At 41.8% G+C, this 21,334-nt stretch overlaps 1 long non-coding RNA gene across 1 annotated transcript in view; it reads right to left on the minus strand.

Annotated features, from left to right (window-relative positions):
- Positions 1-4,982: 4,982 nt before the first annotated feature.
- LOC115837363 overlaps positions 4,983-21,334 on the minus strand; it is a 40,432-nt gene continuing 24,080 nt past the window's right edge. Inside the window, exon 2 of the long non-coding RNA XR_004032414.1 lies at positions 4,983-6,938. This is a non-coding gene — a long non-coding RNA (uncharacterized LOC115837363). The remainder of the gene's footprint in view (positions 6,939-21,334) is intronic.

Genomic DNA, 21,334 nt, shown 5'->3' on the forward strand with positions numbered 1-21,334 from the left:
GTGGGTTGGATCTGCGCTTGGCAGTTCCTCTGATTGAGGGAAAGACAACCTTTTCTTGTGTGCTGTATTTATACTCAGGCATGAAATAAGACCGAGCAAACGTCATCCCAGAAACCTCAGGCCACTTGAGAGAATTTCGATCTGTAAGTGTAAAAGTAGCACAATGTCTGTCTCTCTCTTCACACTTGGGCAGAGGGGTTTGAGGAGACGATGATGATATTCTAGGGCAGTCAAAGAATTTTAGGGCTAGAAAGGGCCTTGGAGATGGATTTTAGGTCAAAAAACTTTAAAGACTTAAGTTGGCTCTACTTTTTTTTTTTTTCTTGAGACAGTCTTGCTCTTGTTGCCCAGGTTGGAGTGCAGTGGCACAATCTCGGCTCACTGCAACCTCCACCTCCTGGGTTAAAGCAATTCTCATGACTCAGCCTCCCAATTAGCTGGGATTCCAGGCACGTGCCACCATTTCCAGCTAATTTTTTTTATATTTAGTAGAGATGGGGTTTCACCACGTTGGCCAGGCTGGTCTTGAGCTCCTGACCTGAGGTGATCCACTCACTTCAGCCTCCCAAAGCGCTGGGATTACAGACGTGAGCCATTGTGGCCAGCTGGCTCTACTTTTAATGTATCCAGAATCCAATTGCTTTTCCCCACCTGCAGCTATCCTTCTGATCCAAACTTCCAGCTTTTCTTCCTGGAATATTGTGATCACCTACTACTTGCTTCAACCCTTGCTTCTCTCTGCTTCAACCCTGTGCCCCTTAGTATATTCTCAGCACAGTAGTAAAAATAATCCTCTTAAGATGTGCATTGGATTATGTCACGCCTCCACTCAGATCCTTGCCTTGGTACCCCATTACTCTTGAGAAAAAAACGGAAGTCCTCAAAATAGCCTACCAGGCCCTACAAGACTCAGCCTGTATTGCCTCTCTGAACTTACCTCCCATTACTCTCCCAGACACTCCAATAGCTGACCACACTGCTGCAGCCACACTGGCCTCCTTGTTGTTCCCAGGATGTGCTCCTATTTAAGTCCTTTGCCCTCCCCTGGCACACTCTTCCTACAGACATATGCTCAGTTCACAGCCTCCTCTTCTTCAAGCCTGCTCATGTCTCACCTTCTCCCCCAGGCCCCACCTTGACCATGCTATTTACATATCAGCCTGCAAGTCGGTACCTGCTCCCCACTCCAAATCTGGGACTTCTGCTCCCCACCCCTCCATGCTGCTCTACTTTTTTTCCCCATAGGACTTAGCACCTCTGAACACAGCAGACAATTTTCATATTTATTGTGTTGATTAATATTTGCCCTTGCCTGCTAGGATGTAAACTCAACAAGGGCAGAGGTTGTCCTCTCTTGTTGACTGAGGTATGGCTGCTGCCTAGTGAACCTGGTTGCATGGAAGAGAAGGTAATTAAAGAGAATGTAACTTTAAATAAAATTATTCTGAAGTAGTTTCAAACTTACAGAACAGTTGCAAAAACGGTAGAGTTCACATGTACCCCTCATGGAGATATGTTAACATTTCATCATCACATTTCCTTTTGGAATGAATGTTTAATGATATTAGTATTCGCATGAATCATGATAATAGTAATGACATGTTTGGAACTCTCTAGGTTTGCAGAAGGCTTTGTTTTTTTCCTTCAAGCTCCAGCCTACAGATCACTCTTCACATCTCCAAGATAGTGAGGGCAAAGATTATTGTACCCATGAACAGACTAGAAGAGTGAGGCTTATTCAGATCAGGTGACATCTTACCTAAGGTCACACAGTTGTAAAGGGCAAGAGCAAAGCTGTGAGTGGAGCCAAGGTTTCCTCGCTCATAGCTGGGTACTGCTTCTTCTGCACAGTTTGTCCATTTTACAACCAAACTCTGTCCCCTCTGCTCTTGACGTCAGTTACTGCCTGGGTCAAGAGTGACTCTCTGACAGCAAAGATGGCAACTGCCTCACGTAGGCTGGGATGCCCCCTGGACAGCTGCAAGTCACACTGCAAAGGGCATGAGTCACCTGCATTCTTGCCCCTCTGCTACACGTGCTTCCTTCACTCAGCCCCTCTGAACCCTGGTGCCCACAGTGCCAGTTGGGAGGTGGTGCTGCCAGCTGGGGCTGACCGCAGGGTCCTCAGGCACCCTCCAGCCTGGTGACTGAGACGCCATCTGGCACCCCCGACAGCTGCAGGGCCTCCAGCCTGACCCAGGAAGCAGGAGGACGGGAACATGATGTTAACCGGTGGGGGAAAGATTTCCCACCTCTGCTCCAAGCACCATCACTTCCTAGATACAACAAGTTACTCATCCTCTCCAGGCCTCCATTTCATCAGCTTCAGAATGGAGAGAGTAAATAGTTCTGAGAGTGATCATGATTCCTCGATCCTGAGTTTTCTTAGCCTGTGATTCCTATATATTCAAAGAAGAGGTCTGAGACCCTGATCCCCAAACAGGAAAACTGCCAGGCATGGGGAGACATCGGTAGAGATGGAGAAGGGGCAAGAAATGTCAAAGGGAAAGCAATCTGATGTAGCAGCCTACCGGGAGAATGACATGAGTTAAGATAGGTCAAGCATGTGGTCAGTGGTCAAAATTATTTACAATAACGGTGGTGAGGACAGCATCTGTCCTTGAGTCTTGCTCTATTTCTGCCACCCTGCCCTAAGTCAGCCTTTGTTTTGTCACTTCCGTAATCCTGTAGTAACCTCCAGTGTGGTCTCCTGGTCACCAATGTCTTCCCACTCCAACCTAATCTGCCTACTGCTGTTAGAGGAATTTTCCTAAAACACAGCTGTGTCACATGTACTTTTCCTGTTCAAAATCCTTCAGTGGCTTCCCACAACCTCCTGAGTTAGGTACAGATCACTCACCCTGGCAGTCAAGCTTCTCCATAAATTAAGCCCCAACCTATCTTTCTCACTGTATTCCGACTACCCCCTGACATTTGTGGAATGCTTCGGGAAACCTGCTCTTCACTGCCCTCCAAATAGGTGCTAGCTGTCTGTCCCTTGCTGAAAGCAATAAGATAGTACAGTAGTAAGAGATGGTATAGTAGTCGTAGATGGTAGAATAGTAGTTAAGAGATCAGGCTCTGGGTCCAGAAAGCCTGAGTTTGAGTAGCTATGTGGCCTTGGGCAAGTTGCATGACTTCTCTGAGCTTCAGTTTCCTCATCTATAAACAAGAAGTTAATAATGGCACCTCCTATAGGGATGGTTGTGAAGATCAAATATGTAAAGCAATTGGTGAACGGTGAATACTCATATATTTCTCATGATTTAATCATTAATTTTCTTACACTGACTATGTCTTCTTCATCCGATGCCCTTGCCTCTCTCTGTTAACAGCTCCCTGCCAGCCTAATGAGCCCCTCCCCGTTCCTCATCCTTTACACACCTTTTGAGACACTCCCTTCTTTCTCTTTTACAGTGTAGTAACTTGATTAGGCTTATTTTCCTACCCAACTGCAAAGTTCTTGAAGGCAGGGAGGAGCCTGTCTCCCACGGGTCTCTATATCTTTCTCAGGATCTAGGACAGCACCCAGCATCTAGAAGGTCTCAGTAAGGATGTGTTCAGTGAAAGAATAAAGGAAAGAAATCACAGAAGGCTCAATAAGGAATGAAGGCATGGATAAGTCAAGTTTGAGGGGTCATCCTGAAAACCTGGGGGTAGAGTGCCACTTCCCGAAATGGGGGGCACGGCTGGGCTGAGCGAGGGCTCTGCTTTAGGATGCCGCTTTCCTCATGGGACAAAGCCCAGCTTGGAGCAGTTTTCTCTATCCAGGACCCTGCTGTGCTGGAGCAGGTACAATAGAAAAGCCCTGGATAAAGTGGGGGTGGGATAGAAAATAGGGGGAGGGGCTGTCAGAGAGTGGGCTCTATTCCAGTTTGCTTCTAAGTTGCTGAGGCACCTTGGAAGAGTCACCTGTCCTGGCATCTAAAAGGGAAGCTGGGCTAGAGTAGTTGTTCTTAATGCTGGTCCCAAGAAAGCAACATTGTAATCCCATAACAGCCTATCAAAAATATAGAATATCAGGCTGGGTGTGGTAGCTCATGCTTGTAATCCCAGCACTTCAGGAGGCTGAGGTGGGCTTGAGTTTAGGAGTTAGAGACAGGCAACATAGCAAGACCTTGTCTCTACAAAAGAGAGAAAAATTAGCCAGGTGTGGTGGCACATACCTGTACTCTCAGCCTCTTGGAAGGCTCAGGCGGGAGGACTGCTTGAGCCCAGGAGGTCAACGCTGCACTAAGCAGTGATTGGGTCACTATACTCCAGCCTGGGCAACAGAGTGAGACCCTAACTCAAAAAAACAAAAACATAAAAGGGAAATATCAGCAATAATGAATCAGCAAGTCTGGGGAGAGGCCCAGCCATCTGTGTTTTATCTACCCCTCCAGAAGATTCTGAGGCACACTCAAGTTTGAGAACCACTGGGCTAGACCCACGAGGGCTTTCCAGGTTGTTTCCATTTTTGTTTGCTCCGATTTTTTCCAGTGAAATCTTAGGCAAGTGCCCAGTACATAAGGTACATTAAAAGTGGAATCCCTCTGGTTAAGGGAGGGGCAAGCCCCCCCAACTCTGACTCTTTCTCTCCATGCACACTCTGCTCAGTAAGAATCCCTGGTTGGAAAGTTCTCAAGGCGGCCGAAGAGCATAGATTTGTGGGGCTTGTCAAACCTGGCACTGCAGGTGGGATAAGCCTCTGAGAAAACACCCCTGCATTGGCATCCTGTTCAGTGCCCCCAGCAGACTGTGCTGTGTATCCAGGGGGCCTGGCACTGAGGCCCGGGATAGCCCTGTGTGAGGAAGGTGGCTGGGGCTCCACAGTGCCCACCATGTAGGCTTCCTGAAGCAGGGCAAGGCAGCCCGCTGAACCACATTTGTGGATGTGAGGCAGGAGCTGCCCTGCGTTTTGGGGAGGCGGCAGTCACACTTCATTTTCACTCTGGCTGCTTTTGGAGACAATATGGCACCACTCAGATTTTTATATCCTCTTTTTCATGAAGCACAGCAGATCGTGTGAAGCAGTCAAGAGGCCTGCGGAAATATTCATCTGGACCCACAAATTCACTCTCTCCGCCTCTCCCACTCCTGCCTATGTGGACTGATGAGTCACTTGAATTTCTTTTTCTTTTCTCGTTTTGAAGTGAAGACGATGGGGAGGAGAAACCAGAGGGGTGGGGGATGGGATGTTGGGGAAACCCGTGGGTAGAGAGCTTCATAGAAGAGGCCACCCTGTTGGAGAAGCAGAGAGAGACTAATTTGAGGTCTGTTGTATACAATAGATGATGGCTATGACATTCTTTTATTATTATTATTATTATACTTTAAGTTCTGGGATACATGTGCAGAATGTGCAGGTTTGTTACATAGGTATGCACGTGCCATGGTGGTTTGCTGCACCCATCAAACTTTCATCTACATTAGATCTTTCTCCTAATGCTATCCCTCCCCACCACTCCCCACCCCTTACAGGCCCCAGTCTGTGGTGTTACTCTCCCTGTGTCCATGTGTTCTCATTCTCCTGTGTCCATGTGTCTCTGTCTCCTTCAGTTGTGCTCTGATCTTAGTTACTTCTTGCCTTCTGCTAGCTTTTGAATTTGTTTGCTCTTGCTTCTCTAGTTCTTTGAACTGTGATGTTAAGGTGTAGATTTTAGATCTTTCCCGCTTTCTCCTGTGGGCATTTGGTGCTATAAATTTCCCTCTAAACACTGCTTTAGCTGTGTCCCAGAGACCCTAGTACATTGTGTCTTTGTTCTCATTGGTTTCAAAGAACTTATTTATTTCTTCCTTAATCTCGTTATTTACCCAGTAGTCATTCAGTAGCAGATTGTTCAGTTTCCATGTCGTTGTCCGGTTTTGACTGAGTTTCTTAATCCTGAGTTCTAATTTGATTGCACTGTGATCTGAGAGACTGTAATGATTTCCATTCTTTCGCATTTGCTGAGGAGTGTTTTACTTCCAATTATGTGGTCAATTTTAGAATAAGTGCGATGTGGTGCTGAGAAGAATGTATATTCTATTGATTTGGGGTGGAGAGTTCTGTAGATGTCTATTAGGTCCGCTTGGTCCAGAGCTTAGTTCACATCCTGAATATCCTGGTTAATTTTCTGTCTTGTTGATCTGCCTAATATTGACAGTGAGGTGTTAAAGTCTCCCACTATTATTGTGTGGGAGTCTAAGTCTCTTTGTAGGTCTCTAAGAACTTGCTTTATGAATCTGTGTGCTCCTGTATTGGGTGCATGTATATTTAGGATAGTTAGCTCTTCTTGTTGCATTGATCCCTTTACCAGTATGTAATGCCCTTCTTTGTCTTTTTTGATCTTTGTTGGTTTAAAGTCTGTTTTATCAGAGGTTAGGATTGCAACCCTTGCTTTTTTTTTTTTTTTTTTTTTTTTTTTTGCTTTCCATTTCCCTGGTAAATATTCCTCCATCCCTTTATTTTGGGCCTATGTGTGTCTTTGCACGTGAGATGGGTCTCCTGAATAAAACACACCGATGGGTCTTGATTCTTTACCCAATTTGGCTGCAAGATTCTTTAAGGGCAGAGAATTGAGGCCAGATATTACCTCCCTGATCTGAGGTAGCATTTGGATATGCGTTCCTTACCCAAGAGCAGGTATCATCCCAATAGCAGTGGGTGGGAAGTTGGGTTGGGTAGAGAGAAGAGAGGTCGGTGCCAGAGCACATGAGTTGATGTGAAAGTGGCCATCTTCCTAATGCCATCCCAGGATATGTGTGCCTCACGCAGCTGGGCAGAAGGAAATCTCTGTGGTCTGGGGCACCACCCAAAACCTTTATGTAACAGTATCATTCTCAGAAGGAGAAGAAGTACCATGCTGTGGGAAGGCATTGCCCTTTTCTCAACATAGAGAGACCTCTTCTCTTGGTCCAGGTACTATGGAACACGACCCACGTATGTTCACATCCCTATGCCTTGACTTCTGCATCTGAAAATAGGGAAAAATAATATCAACTCACTTCTTTTACCTGGGGACACTAAAAAAGCACATAAGGCAGAGTTGATCATATTGGCATTTTCCATTTGTCTAATATTACCACTTAAATGTGCTTCATGTTCGTTATCTGATCTGATCCCCCAATCAACCTGGTCACACGCTATTATCCTTGTGAGGAAACTGTGACTCAGAGAGGTTAAAAGTTCTTCCACGGGTCACACAGCAAGTCAGTGGTGGCCTGTTTCTTGATCCCCAGTTCATTACTTTCCCCTAGATCCTGCTAACTTCTCATCTGTGAAATGCAGACCATTCAAGAGAAAGATGACTCCCAGGTGTGTCTTTTTTTTTTTAGACAAGGTCTCGCTTTGTCACCCAGGCTGGAGTGCAGTGGCACAATCTCAGCTCACTGCAGCCATTCTGGGCTCAAATGATCCTCCCACTTTAGCCTCCAAAGTAGCTGGGATTATAGGCATGCCACCATGCCTGGCTAATTTTTGTATTTTTTGTATAGACAGGGTTTTGCCATGTTGCCCAGGCTAGTCTTGAGCTCCTGGGCTCAAGTGATCCACCTGCCTTGGCCTCCCGGAGTGCTGGGATTACAGCCATGAGCCACCATGCCTGATCGTTGTGTCATTTTTGTTCCCTGTTGCTCCAAACACTTGCAACCTCAACACATTATACATTTTCCCCTCCCCTGGAACTCAGCCCTTTCTCTCCGTAAAGACTGGCTCTGTGTTTCCTTGGGATAAGTTTGCAGAAGACTTGGCTGTGGCTTTTGCCCTATTTATTTGTCGGCTCAGAATTCCTTAGGATTCCATTGGGCTCATTCCATTTATGAGTTCTCAGCTGGAGTCAGTGGGAAACATTGCTTTCCTGTGGATTCCAGAGAGTTTGACTCCATGACCTCTAAGACTGTTCAAACACTGCAATTGTGTGACTTTATAATCTAGAAAAAAATTTTCTAAGGCATTCCCAGGGGTAGTGGGCTTCCCAGGGGAATGGGATCATTTCATATGGCTAGAAGTCACTGAGCTAAGATCCAACTGAGAAGAGTGTGGGCTCAGACATGAGGCAGCTCTGGAGGTGGGGGCGTCTTCCCACCAGCTCACGTAATGGAAGGCCCCTCACCTGTCTCGGAATTCCCTTTTCACCACACTTCTGAGATAGGGGTGGAAACAGCTGTCTATAAAATGCTTTGTGACCAGGCAGCAGACGTTGTACTGTGGCCAAGTTTTACGGAACAGATGAGCTTTGCTAAACCCATCTCCCTAGGCATTCAAGTGTGGAATATTTGGAGAAATACAGAATGCTATTGCTGAAAGGGGTGTTTTAGCAGTGATGAAGCCAAACCATCTACTCTCTTAATATCTGCCCTATATACTACTCTCAAGGAGGGATCGTCCAGATGAAGTGCTTCCAATGACAGCAAGCTCACTATTCCAGAAAGCAGCCCCTTTCTCTGTTGTGTATCTGTCAGGAAGCTCTGCTCCATAATGAATGGGAAACATATTGCTTTTAGTGTGCACCCTTCTTCTCTAGTTCTGTCCTCTAGGTTCCACTCTCACTTCCACCATTGTTATAGGATGGGACATGAAGGTAGCTTTAATAACCATTCTTTCAAGGGAGTCTATGGTTGTCATCTGGCCAGGTGCAGATGCCACGTCTAGGGAAGGTGGGAAAAGGGGCATGGAGGCTTTGGGTTTTGCCTTTCTCTCTTCCAGCTCTCGAGAACTAAGAATAAGACCCTCTCTGTATACCCTCACATCCCTGACTCTAGTAGGTACCTGCCAGACAGGCTGTTTTACTGTGCAGCTTATCATCAGAGCGCTGCATATGTACCTCTGCATAAGAACGCAGTCAAATATTAGTAAGAATTTTTTTTTAAAAAAAAAGGAAGGAAGAATTAACTGACCAAGCAGAGGATGGAATTATTTTATGATGGTTTCAGCACTGAGGCGGAAAAGGAGGATGCTTGCTCTGCCGTGCACCCTGTGGCCCTTGGAAGGAATATTTATCACAGATGGACTGGGCTTCTGTTTAGTCATCTAGGGATTAAATGCCTGCTAGTCCCTCCCCTGCTACGAAGAATGCTCAAGCCTGCAGATTTATACAGAATGGCATTTCCAAAATACCAAAACGGGGCTATTCACTCTATGCCCATAGTAAAGAGTTTCTAATAGCTCAAATGTCTGACATTCTAGGACTCATTTTGTGTTTGAGGAGCAGAATGGGGAAATAGCATGGGAATTAAGTCTCAAAGGTTGGGGCTGGGTATGAGCTCTGTCACTTCCTGATGACGTGATTATTGGCCAAGTCACTTCACCTCTGTAAGTCTCAGTTTCTGAATCAGTAAAATTAAGGAAGAGAAATTCCTAAACTCTGGTGCGTGTGTTTGTTAATTTCAATATAAAATGAGCTAAAATTTCTTCTGTAAATGACTTTCATTATCACCAACATTAAAATGGCGTATCCAAAAATCCTTCTCAAGTCATTCAAAGTTTCCAGTGTAAATTCAAAATAGAGAAACAGCTCTTTAATGCACTCGGTGTTTTGCGATGTTAGATTACATAGATACAAGTTTGAGATTTTATCAACTAGCCATTACATATTAGAGAGTAAGATAACTCACAAGTGCTTTCATAAGTATTGAGAAATGAAATCTTCTCTCCCATTGAGGTTTGAAATCTTTGTAATCTATTGCAGGCCCATACTAGAATGTAGTGTGTTTCTCGGGCCGCCAGGAAATTTCAAGTTACATTATACCCAACCTATGACCTTTGTTTTTCCCTATCCATTCATTTATTCTTCCATCTATCCATTAATTAATTCATTCAATGACCATATTTACTTTACTAAGTCTCTGCTGTATGCCGTGAAGGATCCAGTGTGGTTTCTCATCTGAAGAGCTCACAGTATAGTTGTGGGTATGAGACATGTACACAAATAACAGCAGTATATGGCAGAGTGAAATAAATGCTATATGATATTTACCAACAAGCTGGTGTGAAAACTTAAAAGGGAAGCAGCTAATCCCATCTCCCTAGTAGTAGAAAGAGGGGAAGGGTGTAGTGAAGACTTTGTCTGTTCTGAGATTAAAATTAAATTAAAACACACCTACAGTGATAGAGTATGAGTATTAGCAGCTCTCATGGGCTTGTTTTCTGGATTTCTCATTTCCCAGCTGATTGGCTTTGAACTGTTTTCTACTCTTCACCTTTCTCATAATAGCACCTACCTCCTAGAATTGTCAACAGTGTCCGGCACGCAGTAAGAAGTCAATAAATGTTAGATGGCATTGTTTTTAGTAAAATTTCTAAAGGCAGCAAAGGAAAGCAAGGGTGTTCCAAGCAGAGGGAACAGCCTGAGCCAGGTCTCGTGGTAAGAAAGTTTCCAGAGAAGATGACTAGCCCTATGTGTTTGTACAGTTGAGTGTGTGGGTCATCACGGAATGGAGCAGGTGTGGTGATGATTGGAGGTGTGGCTAAAGAAGTAGGTCACTGATATTGGAAGCCTAAGAAATCCTATCTTGGTAGATCAAAGATTTCCAAAGTGCAGTGTGCGCTCTCAGAAGGGTGTGCAAATCATAATGAATTTTCATTTATGTTTACTTTTATTTTTTAAAAGGGAAAAGTTTTAAAGTACTATTATTTCGTATATGGATTGAGTATGGGGTCCTTGTTAGATCCCTATTCACACAGTTTCTTGCCACATGTCCAACTAAGGCTATTCTGAGGGAGGGGTCGAAATTTTATGCCCTAGAGGGTCTGTGAGGTACCCACACCACCATTCTTAATTATCTGGTTTCATGGGTTTATGAATTTTTACCTAGATTTAACTGAATAAAAAGTCACATAATAGACCCAGTGATTTTTAAAAGATTTCTGTAAAGAACCTGTGGATTGAGAATAGCACTTATAATGAACACAAGCAAATGACAAGAAAATGGCAGAGCTGACTTTTCTCCTATCCTAGCTTTTTTTAGCCACATTTTGGGGAGGATAAAACTAATGATGACCTGATCATATATTTCGAACAGTAAACAAAAAAAATTCAAATTTTCAGGAAGAATGCTTCAAGTATGGATTTACATTCACTATTATTAATGATGAGCCCTGTCTAAGGTGTGGATTATGCCCTGAGATAGTAGAAAAGATAGTAAGATGTCATTAAGAATAGCATGCATCTGAAAATAGTCTTTATTTCATGTTCATATCTTCTGTTGTACTTCCTAGTTTTAATTTGTTATTACAAAGTGCATAATCTATTGGCATGGTTTTACACACAGGCACACACATGTACTATAAATCTATTGAGGTGCACATGCCAGTCTTCTTCAGCACTAGGGTTACATATTTAGAGAAGTTTGAAGATTGTTGATTTAGGTCCTGGGAACCCGTTATTTGGAGGTTCTTGAGCAGTAGGAGACATGATCGAAGCTGTGTTTGAGGGTAATAAATTTCATCACAACTCCCCCCACCCCACCCCCAGGGGAAAAAAAAAAAAGCATTGCACAAAGAATACAGAGAAGTGGAGCCTGGAAGAGAGCTGTTAAACAGCTCGGCTCCTCCTCTTCCAAAAATGTTGTTTTCTCTTCCTTCCTAGGGACCACTGACCTCCTCCAACCACCAGCAAGAACTATTGAGACATATTCCACCAACCAAGCCTTCTGTGGCTGCCTGCATAGGAAGAAGACTGCCTAAAAATATTCCTTAACCAATTTCCTCTCCTCTAGATTTCTTGCTCTATTACAAGCCAATTCTAAGGATCCTCAGCTTTGACTTGCTATTTGAGATGATTGGGTTTGTCTTGTGATGTAGACATTCCAATCTTACCTGTTTAAAGAAGGCAGACTTCCAGAGTAGCCAGAGGCATGGGCTCTAGAGTCAGACAACCTATCTTCAAATCCCGGCTCTATCAGGTATTACTATGCTCACCATGGGCTACTTTCTTTCTGCCCCAGGTTCCTCATCTGTAAAGTGGTAATAATCATCCTATCTGTGTGGCAGTGGGTAACAAGTAAATAAGATAATAAGTGTATGTAATCCCAGCACTTTGGGAGGCCCAGGCGGGCGGATCATGAGGTCAGGAGATTGAGACCATCCTGGCTAACACGGTGAAACCCCATCTCTACTAAAAATACAAAAAATTAGCCGGGCACGGTGGCAGGCACCTGTAGCCCCAGCTACCCAGGAGGCTGAGGCAAGAGAATGGCTTGAACCCGGGAGGTGGAGCTTGCAGTGAGCCGAGACACTCCAGGCTGGGCGACAGAGCGAGACTCCATCTCAAACAAAACAAAACAAAAAAAGATAACGAGTGTAAATGACAGAGTTAATTCCTGGCATAGAAAAAATTCCCAAGGAATGTGAATTCATATCATTACAAAGGAATGAACTGAGGCATGGTCTGAAGGGCCTAGGGCAGAAACGGGGAAGGAGGCTTCCAGGAATGCAGATCCTTTAATCTCTTTAAAGCAATATCCAAACAGAGGTCTAAATCTCTACGGACGCTGGCATGCTCAGGGATGCCAGTGAAGGGGGCAGAGATGGCTGCCTCTGAGTCACCCTCTCTCCTTGACTCATCTGCCACCTCTGTTACCTCTGGCTATTGCCACAGTTTCTCAAGAGAAATTATGAAATAAATGGCCTGCACGGTAATGCCTGGGTGAATAGGTGAACCTCGGGCATGTGGCCAACTCTCCATTCATTTTAAACATCCTTGGGTTTAGTGAACTCTAGATGATTAAATCTCTTTTATCAAAAGACAAAATTACAACAAATTTAGTTTAAAGATCTCAGTTGGCTTCATTTGCAATTCTAGAATCCGGCAACACTCCATTCTGTACAATGAAATAAGTGTCCCAGTGAACGGAGCAGAAGAGGTTTGCTTTATAGACAGAGAAGGGCTGAAGAAAGCAGGAGCAAAGAACAAATACTATATCAGTTACTTTTAGACAGAACAGTAGAAAAATAACTGATTAATTCACATTAAGTTACTTCAGGCTGCCTTTTTGTTAAAGGTTGTCTTAAAAATTTTTGTTTATTTATATGTGATATTTGTACATATTTATAGGGTACATGTGATGTTTTGTTACATGCATAGAGTGTGTAATAACCAAGTGAAGGTATTTAGGGGTCTATCAGCTTGAGTATTTACCATTTCTATGTGTTGGGAGAAACACACCTGTACCCATCAGCCAACCTCCGATCATCATTCTGCCCCACACTACACATACCCTCTTCCCAGCCTCTGGCCTCTATTGTTCTACTCTCTACCTCTAGGGGATCAAAGTTTTCAGTGCACACACATGAGTGAGAACATTTGATATTTATCCTTCTGCACCTGGTGTGTTTCAATAACATAATGACCTCCTGTTCTATCCAAGTTCAGCCTACCTTTTTTGTGTAAGGATTTAAAAAGGGAAACTTCATTATTATGCCAACCGAAGATGTAAACTGGCCTGTTTTGGAAATTGGCTAATTCTTCTGATTCTCCAGTCAGATAACAACTTAGCTTAGATTTGGCGACATGGAATTATAGCAAGGATGACATAATTTTGATTTTTTACTCTGGTCTGTTGGGACCTAGTGCAGGAGTGTAGTCCAAAACAATGGCCTAATATAATTTTTATTTAACACCTTTAAAAACTGCTAATAATCACATTCAGGAGGACTTAGAGAAGCAAACCTAACGCTCTGAGGCCCCACAGTGTGAGGTTTACCCGAAGATCAAAACTGTGGTGGGTGGCAGGGTATACCCTGCCTATGCATGGCCATACTGTTTTGTGTGCAGGTGTAGGCAGAGCCTGGAGGAGGGCAGCTGATCATGGCAGCAATCAAGCCATCACACCAATTTGAGCAAATTTCTCTATTTTCCAGCTGATCTATAGCAGCTGGAAAACAGTTATATAGTTAACTTGGGGATTACTTATACATGAATCTTGTCTCTGGTAATCATGCCAGGTATTTTATTTTCTTCTGTTTTATTGGGATATCACTTAAATTGCACATTTGACATTGTAGTTTTTTTTTTTTAATTATTGTACTTTAAGTTTTAGGGTACATGTGCACAATGTGCAGGTTTGTTACATATGTATCCATGTGCCATGTTGGTTTGCTGCACCCATTAACTCGTCATTTAGCATTAGGTGTTTCTCCTAATGCTATCCCTCCCCCCTCCCCCCACCACACAACAGTCCCCAGAGTGTGATGTTCCCTTTCCTGTGTCCATGTGTTTTCATTGTTCAATTCCCACCTATGAGTGAGAACATGCAGTGTTTGGTTTTTTGTCCTTGCGATAGTTTACTGAGAATGATGATTTCCAGTTTCATCCATGTCCCTACAAAGGACATGAACTCACCATTTTTTATGGCTGCATAGTATTCCATGGTGTATATGTGCCACATTTTTCTTAATCCAGTCTATCGCTGTTGGACGTTTGGGTTGGTTCCAAGTCTTTGCTATTGTGAATAGTGCCGCAATAAACATACGTGTGCACGTGTCTTTATAGCAGCATGATTTATAGTCCTTTGGGTATATACCCAGTAATGGGATGGCTGGGTCAAATGGAATTTCGAGTTCGAGATCCCTGAGGAATTGCCGCACTGACTTCCACAATGGTTGAACTAGTTTACAGTCCCACCAACAGTGGAAAAGTGTTCCTATTTCTCCACATCCTCTCCAGCACCTGTTGTTCCCTGACTTTTTAATGATCGCCATTCTAACTGGTGTGAGATGGTATCTCACTGTGATTTTGGTTTGCATTTCTCTGATGGCCAGTGATGATGAGCGTTTTTGCATGTGTTTTTTGGCTGCATAAATGTCTTCTTTTGAGAAGTGTCTGTTCATGTCCTTCGCCCAATTTTTGATGGGGTTGTTTGTTTTTTTCTTGTAAATTTGTTTGAGTTCATTGTAGATTCTGGATATTAGCCCTTTGTCAGATGAGTAGGTTGCAAAAATTTTCTCCCATTTTGTAAGTTGCCTGTTTACTCTGATGGTAGTTTCTTTTGCTGTGCAGAAGCCCTTTAATTTAATTAGATCCCATTCGTCAATTTTGGCTTTTGTTGCCATTTCTTTTGGTGTTTTAGAGATGAAGTCCTTGCCCATGCCTATGTCCTGAATGGTAATGCCTAGGTTTTCTCCTAGGGTTTTTATGGTTTTAGGTCTAACATCAAAGTCTTTAATCCATCTTGAATTAATTTTTGTATAAGGTGTAAGGAAGGGATCCAGTTTCAGCTTTCTACATATGGCTAGCCAGTTTTCCCAGCACCATTTATTAAATAGGGAATCCTTTCCCCATTGCTTGTTTTCATCAGGTTTGTCAAAGATCAGATAGTTGTAGATATGCGGCATTATTTCTGAGGGCTCTGTTCTGTTCCATTGATCTATATACCTGTTTTGGTACCAGTACCATGCTGTTTTGGTTACTGTAGCCTTGTAGTATAGTTTGAAGTCAGGTAGCATGATGCCTCCAGCTTTGTTCTTTTGGCTTAGGATTGACTTGGCGATGCAGGCTCTTTTTTGGTTCCATATGAACTTTAAAGTAGTTGTTTCCAACTCTGTGAAGAAAGTCATTGGTAGCTTGATGGGGATGGCATTGAATCTATAAATTACCTTGGGCGGTATGGCCATTTTCACAATATTGATTCTTCCAACCCATGAGCATGGAATGTTCTTCCATTTGTTTGTATCCTCTTTTATTTCATTGAGCAGTGGTTTGTAGTTCTCCTTGAAGAGGTCCTTCACATCCCTTGTAAGTAGGATTCCTAGGTATTTTATTCTCTTTGAAGCAATTGTGAATGGTAGTTCACTCATGATTTGCCTCTCTGTTTGTGTCTTATTTGTGTATAAGAATGCTTGTGATTTTTGTACATTGATTTTGTATCCTGAGACTTTGCTGAAGTTGCTTATCAGCTTAAGGAGATTTTGGGCTGAGACAATGGGGTTTTCTAGATATACAATCATGTCATCTGCAAACAGGGACAATTTGACTTCCTCTTTTCCTAATTGAATACCCTTTATTTCCTTCTCCTGCCTGATTGTCCTGGCCAGAACTCCCAACACTATGTTGAATAGGAGTGGTGAGAGAGGGCATCCCTGACTTGTGCCAGTTTTCAAAGGGAATGCTTCCAGTTTTTGCCCATTCAGTATGATATCGGATGTGGGTTTGTCACAGATAGCTCTTATTATTTTGAGAGACGTCCCATCAATACCTAATTTATTGAGAGTTTTTAGCATGAAGTGTTGTTGAATTTTGTCAAAGGCCTTTTCTGCATCTGTTGAGATAATCATGTGGTTTTTGTCTTTGGTTCTGTTTATATGCTGGATTACGTTTATTGATTTGCGTATGTTGAACCAGCCTTGCATCCCAGGGATGAAGCCCACTTGATCATGGTGGATAAGCTTTTTGATGTGCTGCTGGATTCAGTTTGCCAGTATTTTATTGAGGATTTTTGCATCAATGTTCATCAAGGATATTGGTCTGAAATTCTCTTTTTTGGTTGTGTCTCCACCCAGCTTTGGTATCAGGATGATGCTGGCCTCATAAAAGGAGTTAGAGAAGATTCCCTCTTTTTCTATTGATTGGAATAGTTTCAGAAGGAATGGTACCAGTTCCTCCTTGTACCTCTGGTAGAATTCGGCTGTGAATCCATCTGGTCCTGGACTCTTTTTGGTTGGTAAGCTATTGATTATTGCCACAATTTCAGAGCCTGTTATTGGTCTATTCAGAGATTCAACTTCTTCCTGGTTTAGTCTTGGGAGGGTGTATGTGTCGAGGAATTTATTCACTTCTTCTAGATTTTCTAGTTTATTTGTGTAGAGGTGTTTGTAGTATTCTCTGATGGTAGTTTGTATTTCTGTGGGATTGGTGGTGATATCCCCTTTATCATTTTTTATTGCATCTGTTTGATTCTTCTCTCTTTTCTTCTGACATTGTAGTTTTCTAATTCTGATGAATCAAAAAGCTCTGCTTGTGGATACTGGGCTGAAACCGTAATTACTTTTGCACCAACCATAAATATCCTCTGTATGCTTTTCTGCCTTTTTTTTTTTTTTTTTTTAACAGGCTCTCACTCTGTCGCCCAGCCTAGAGTGCAGTGGTATGATCTCAGGTCACTGCAGTCTTTAACTCCTGGGCTTAAGTTATCCCCTCATCTCAGCATCCTGAGTAGTTGGGACTCCAGTTGTACACCTGACTTGCCTCTCCTATTTCTATCTGTCCTTCTAGTCCTACCTTAGGGCCCATGAGAGTATTCCTCTCTTCTGAACCTCTATGGAATCATAAACTCTCAACCATATTCTTAGAGCACACATATCTTATCTCCTCAGCCCACAGTGTTCTTGAGGGTAAAGATTGTGCCTGACTGCCCAATGGGTTCCTCACAGGACCTAGGTCAGTTCCAGGAAGAGCGGGCGTATCGTAAGTGCCAGCGCCAGTGCCCACGCTCACATGGTTGCCTACCTTTTAGCAAGAGCCAGTGGGACAGGTTGGTGGCAGAGCCCAAGATGCCTTGGCACAGACCTAATTGGTAAGAGACAGAAAGAGCTGATGGCCAGGAGCCCAGCCTTATCCGACCTACCAGTATGCTCCTTTCACAATCACTGACACTGTGTCCCATCGAGGCTTTTGCAGATGGGGAATTCCTTGAAGTCAGACAATAGATCTCTGAAGTGATCAGGCTTTGGGGCAAAAAGTTATCACTGCAACTTATTTGTGTAAAGATCTGCAAACCAGAGGTTCATTGTCAGGAAGGAGAAAAAGCAAAGGACCCTGTGAACCTGTTAGATTTGACCAGGAACAAACCAGGAAACTGGAACACTGAGCTAGTTAATTAGTGAATTAGTGAGTTACTAAGTTAGTTTGTTTAAATGAGGGAGAAAGACTGTGATTAAAAGCAAATTAATTAAAGGAGGTAACAGCCAACAATTTCATCAAGTTTTCATCTCTTTTAACTCAACAATCCTACTGTTAGAAAATGATTGAAGACAAAAAAAAATGGCAGAAATGTGGCCAAAGAGATATCGATAATAGAAGTAAACAGTAAATTGGAAGTAACTTAAATGTCCCCCAAAGATTTAATGATTTTTGAATGTTGACATAAATTATAATATATCCACTAAAGTAATATTTTAAAGTCATTCAAATAGGTCATTATAAAGACCACATTGGAATTACTCATGTGTGATGCTAGGAAGGAGATCAGAATGCAAAATTATATTTGTGCTGCACATCCAACACTGTGAAAAAAATATGCTTTTTTGGAAAAGACAGGAAAGAATGAAAATAGATGATTTGTAAAGATAGTAAGCTTGTGGGTGGCTTTTTATTTCCATAATCATGGTATTATGTTTTTGTATAATATAAAACCTTTATGTTAACCAGGCACTTAAAAGAATAACACCTTAGCATTAAAGGTATATTGCACCCAGCAATTGTTTCAGAGAATTAGACATTAGATGTGGCTCTTTTTAATACTCGCATTTTCAAAAAAGGGTCCAGGTTATATTTCTCTCTCTCACTGGTAAGAAGTTTGAAATTGCATACTTGAAAGACAGAAACACTGGACAGATCCCTATAGATGTAGGGATAGATACAGATGCAGATATAGGTTTAGGTATAATTTCCCTTGATAGACTTCCTCTCACACATCAGATGCCTCATGCAAAATGCAGCCTATACCTGAAGACTAGAAAACATTATGAATGTGGGGAGTTAAATGCCCTTCAAATGCATGAGAACTTAAATATCAAGGGGGATCACGTTTAAGAGAAAAAAGTCTGGTCTTGTTTGAAATGTTTCCCAGACAACCAGAGCCCAGGTCTCATGTCACTTAGTTCTATGAGTTAGTTCGGATAAACATCTCAAAAATTAGAAAACCCAGATACTTTGGGGCTCACAGAAGATTAGCAGTCTGTATTCTCAGTAAATACCAAAGTCAACAATGAGAAAGAAATCATCACAACAAAAAACAGAAAATGCTCCTTCTCTATCATTAATGACCCGGTTAGCTGTCTGTCAAAAGTCCCATTTCTCTAGCTCTCAGAAGGAAATTCCAAGTCTTTCCTGGAGGGTTCAACACCGGATTATCCCTTGCATCCATTTGCCTGAGAGAATAGCAGCTGGAATAGTTAATAAAATTATTGTAACAATACTTAGATTTTAAAATGAACCATAAATCTTATTTTTTACTTTTGAGCATTGCTATGGGTCACATACGGTAAAGTACCACTACCACAGAAAATGCTTCTACAGCACATCTCTATTACTTCTATCACCACCATTTACACGGGCTCTTAGAGTTCCAGTGCCCACAATATTTCTTAACTTTTTTCCATTTTTTAAAAATGCTGGAATATAATAACAAAAACGGAAAACAATATATTGCTCAATTTGCTCAAATTTCTCTTTAACAGTTAAATTTCTCTTTAACAGAGAGAAATTTGAGCAAATTTCTCTATTTTCCAGCTGATCTATAGCAGCTGGAAAATAGCTATATAGTGAATTTGGGGATTACTTATACATGAATCTTGTCTCTGGTAATCATGCCAGGTATTTTATTTTCTTCTAGTTTTCTTCTATTTTATTGAGATGTCACTTAAATTGCGTATTTGACATTGTAGTTCTCTAATTCCGAAGATTTTCTTTCTTTTTTCCTTTTTTCTCTTTCATTCTCCCCTCCCTCCCTCCGTCCCTCCCTCCCTTCCTTCCTCCCTCTCTCTCTTTCTTTCTTCTATGTTCCCTTCCCTTCCCTTCCTTCCTTTCTTTCCTTCTTTCTTTCTCTCCCAGGCTGGAGTACAGTAGCACAAACACAGCTCACAGCATCTTTGAAACCCTGGCCCCAAGCAACGCTCTCACCTCAGCCTCCTGAGCAGCTGGGACTACAGACACTCACCACCATGCCTAGCTAATTTTTATTTTTATTTTTTTTTATAGAAGGAGGTTTTGCTATGTTGCCCGTGCTGGTCTTAAACTCCTGGCTTCAAGACATCCTCCTTCCCCGGCCTCCCAGAGTGCTGGGATCATAGGCATGAGCCAGAGCACCTGACCTCAAAAATCATTTTCTTTGAATTAAAGAAAAGAAAAAATATTTAAAAGTGAAAAAGCCAAACTTTGATGTATTTGGTTATAATATTTTGCTAATAATATTAACAGCAAACAATAATTCATACCAAATAACAGGAGATAGTGTAAATTCAAAATTGCTTTTTTCCACCAAAGACTATAATTCAACATTTCTTTGAGGATATTCTACTGTTTTGCTTATTTCTTCTAGTGCATATTCTATCTTGTCTCTATTAAATCAAATTGTTTTAATAGCATTCTCCTTCCTGTGTTCAAGAATGCCTGTCAGATCATGATATATTTTTTTTCAGGATGCTTTATCTTTGGGCAGATCCCCAAAATACTGAATATAATCTTTGAATTGTTCCAAATGTAATTTCAGTTAGCACAATTGAGGCTCATCTTCCAGTAACAAATTTAAATTACGATCCATATATAGCACAAAGAATGCTTCTGGATTTTTGCCTAAAATCTAGCTTCTATACCTTTTTCCTTATCATCCATGTTAGTGTCATTATAGGATTGCTTTTGCCAATCTTTTAAGTAAATGACTAAAACTAAAAATTGCTTTTTTTAGTTCACTGAAATCAAAATCTGTACCTTTACAGGCAATGTAAAACCAGTGATATTAACTTTGATATATTTGTTTTCTTTTTCGGTATAGTTCAGTAATATGCGTAACTGTTAGTTGTTCAATGTGACTTTTGCCCCTGGAGCAATCTTGATGAATTGAGTATGAAAATTCATTTTGTTCCCTTTTAATCTGACTTACATGTGTGGACCTTTCAACACCACGTTCCACGTAATTCCCACTAGATCCAGAAATTTTCTCTTTTTTTCACCCGAAATGATTGATCCATTAGTGCTACAAAATGCATCATTATGCTTAGCTAAATAGTATTATTATTCTAAAAACTTGATGCTAACATTCAAGCATTTGCTTTGTCTTTGTTGTATATTACCCAACTGCTGCTTTTTTTTCCTTTTTTTTTTCCAATTTACACCGGCTTTTCTTCATGTAAGTCAATTTGCTTACTCTCATTATTTCTATTTTAAATAATTAGGCAGATCACCTCTTTATTTCTTTTTCTCTTCCAGCTTTCTTCTTTTCTGCAGGCCTTTAGTGTTTTTCTATGTCAATTATCCTCTAGACTTGTTCTGTTTCAATGATCTAAAAATGTGCTGTTCAATACAATGGCCACTAGCTACATGTAGATATACAAATTTAATTTTAAATTGACTAAAAGTAAATAAAAGTTAAATGTCCTCGGTTGCACTAGCCACATTTCGCATAGTCAATAACCACATATGTCTAGTGGTTACCATTT

This window comes from Nomascus leucogenys, chromosome 11 (assembly GCF_006542625.1).
Source record: "Nomascus leucogenys isolate Asia chromosome 11, Asia_NLE_v1, whole genome shotgun sequence".
NCBI lineage: Eukaryota > Metazoa > Chordata > Mammalia > Primates > Hylobatidae > Nomascus > Nomascus leucogenys.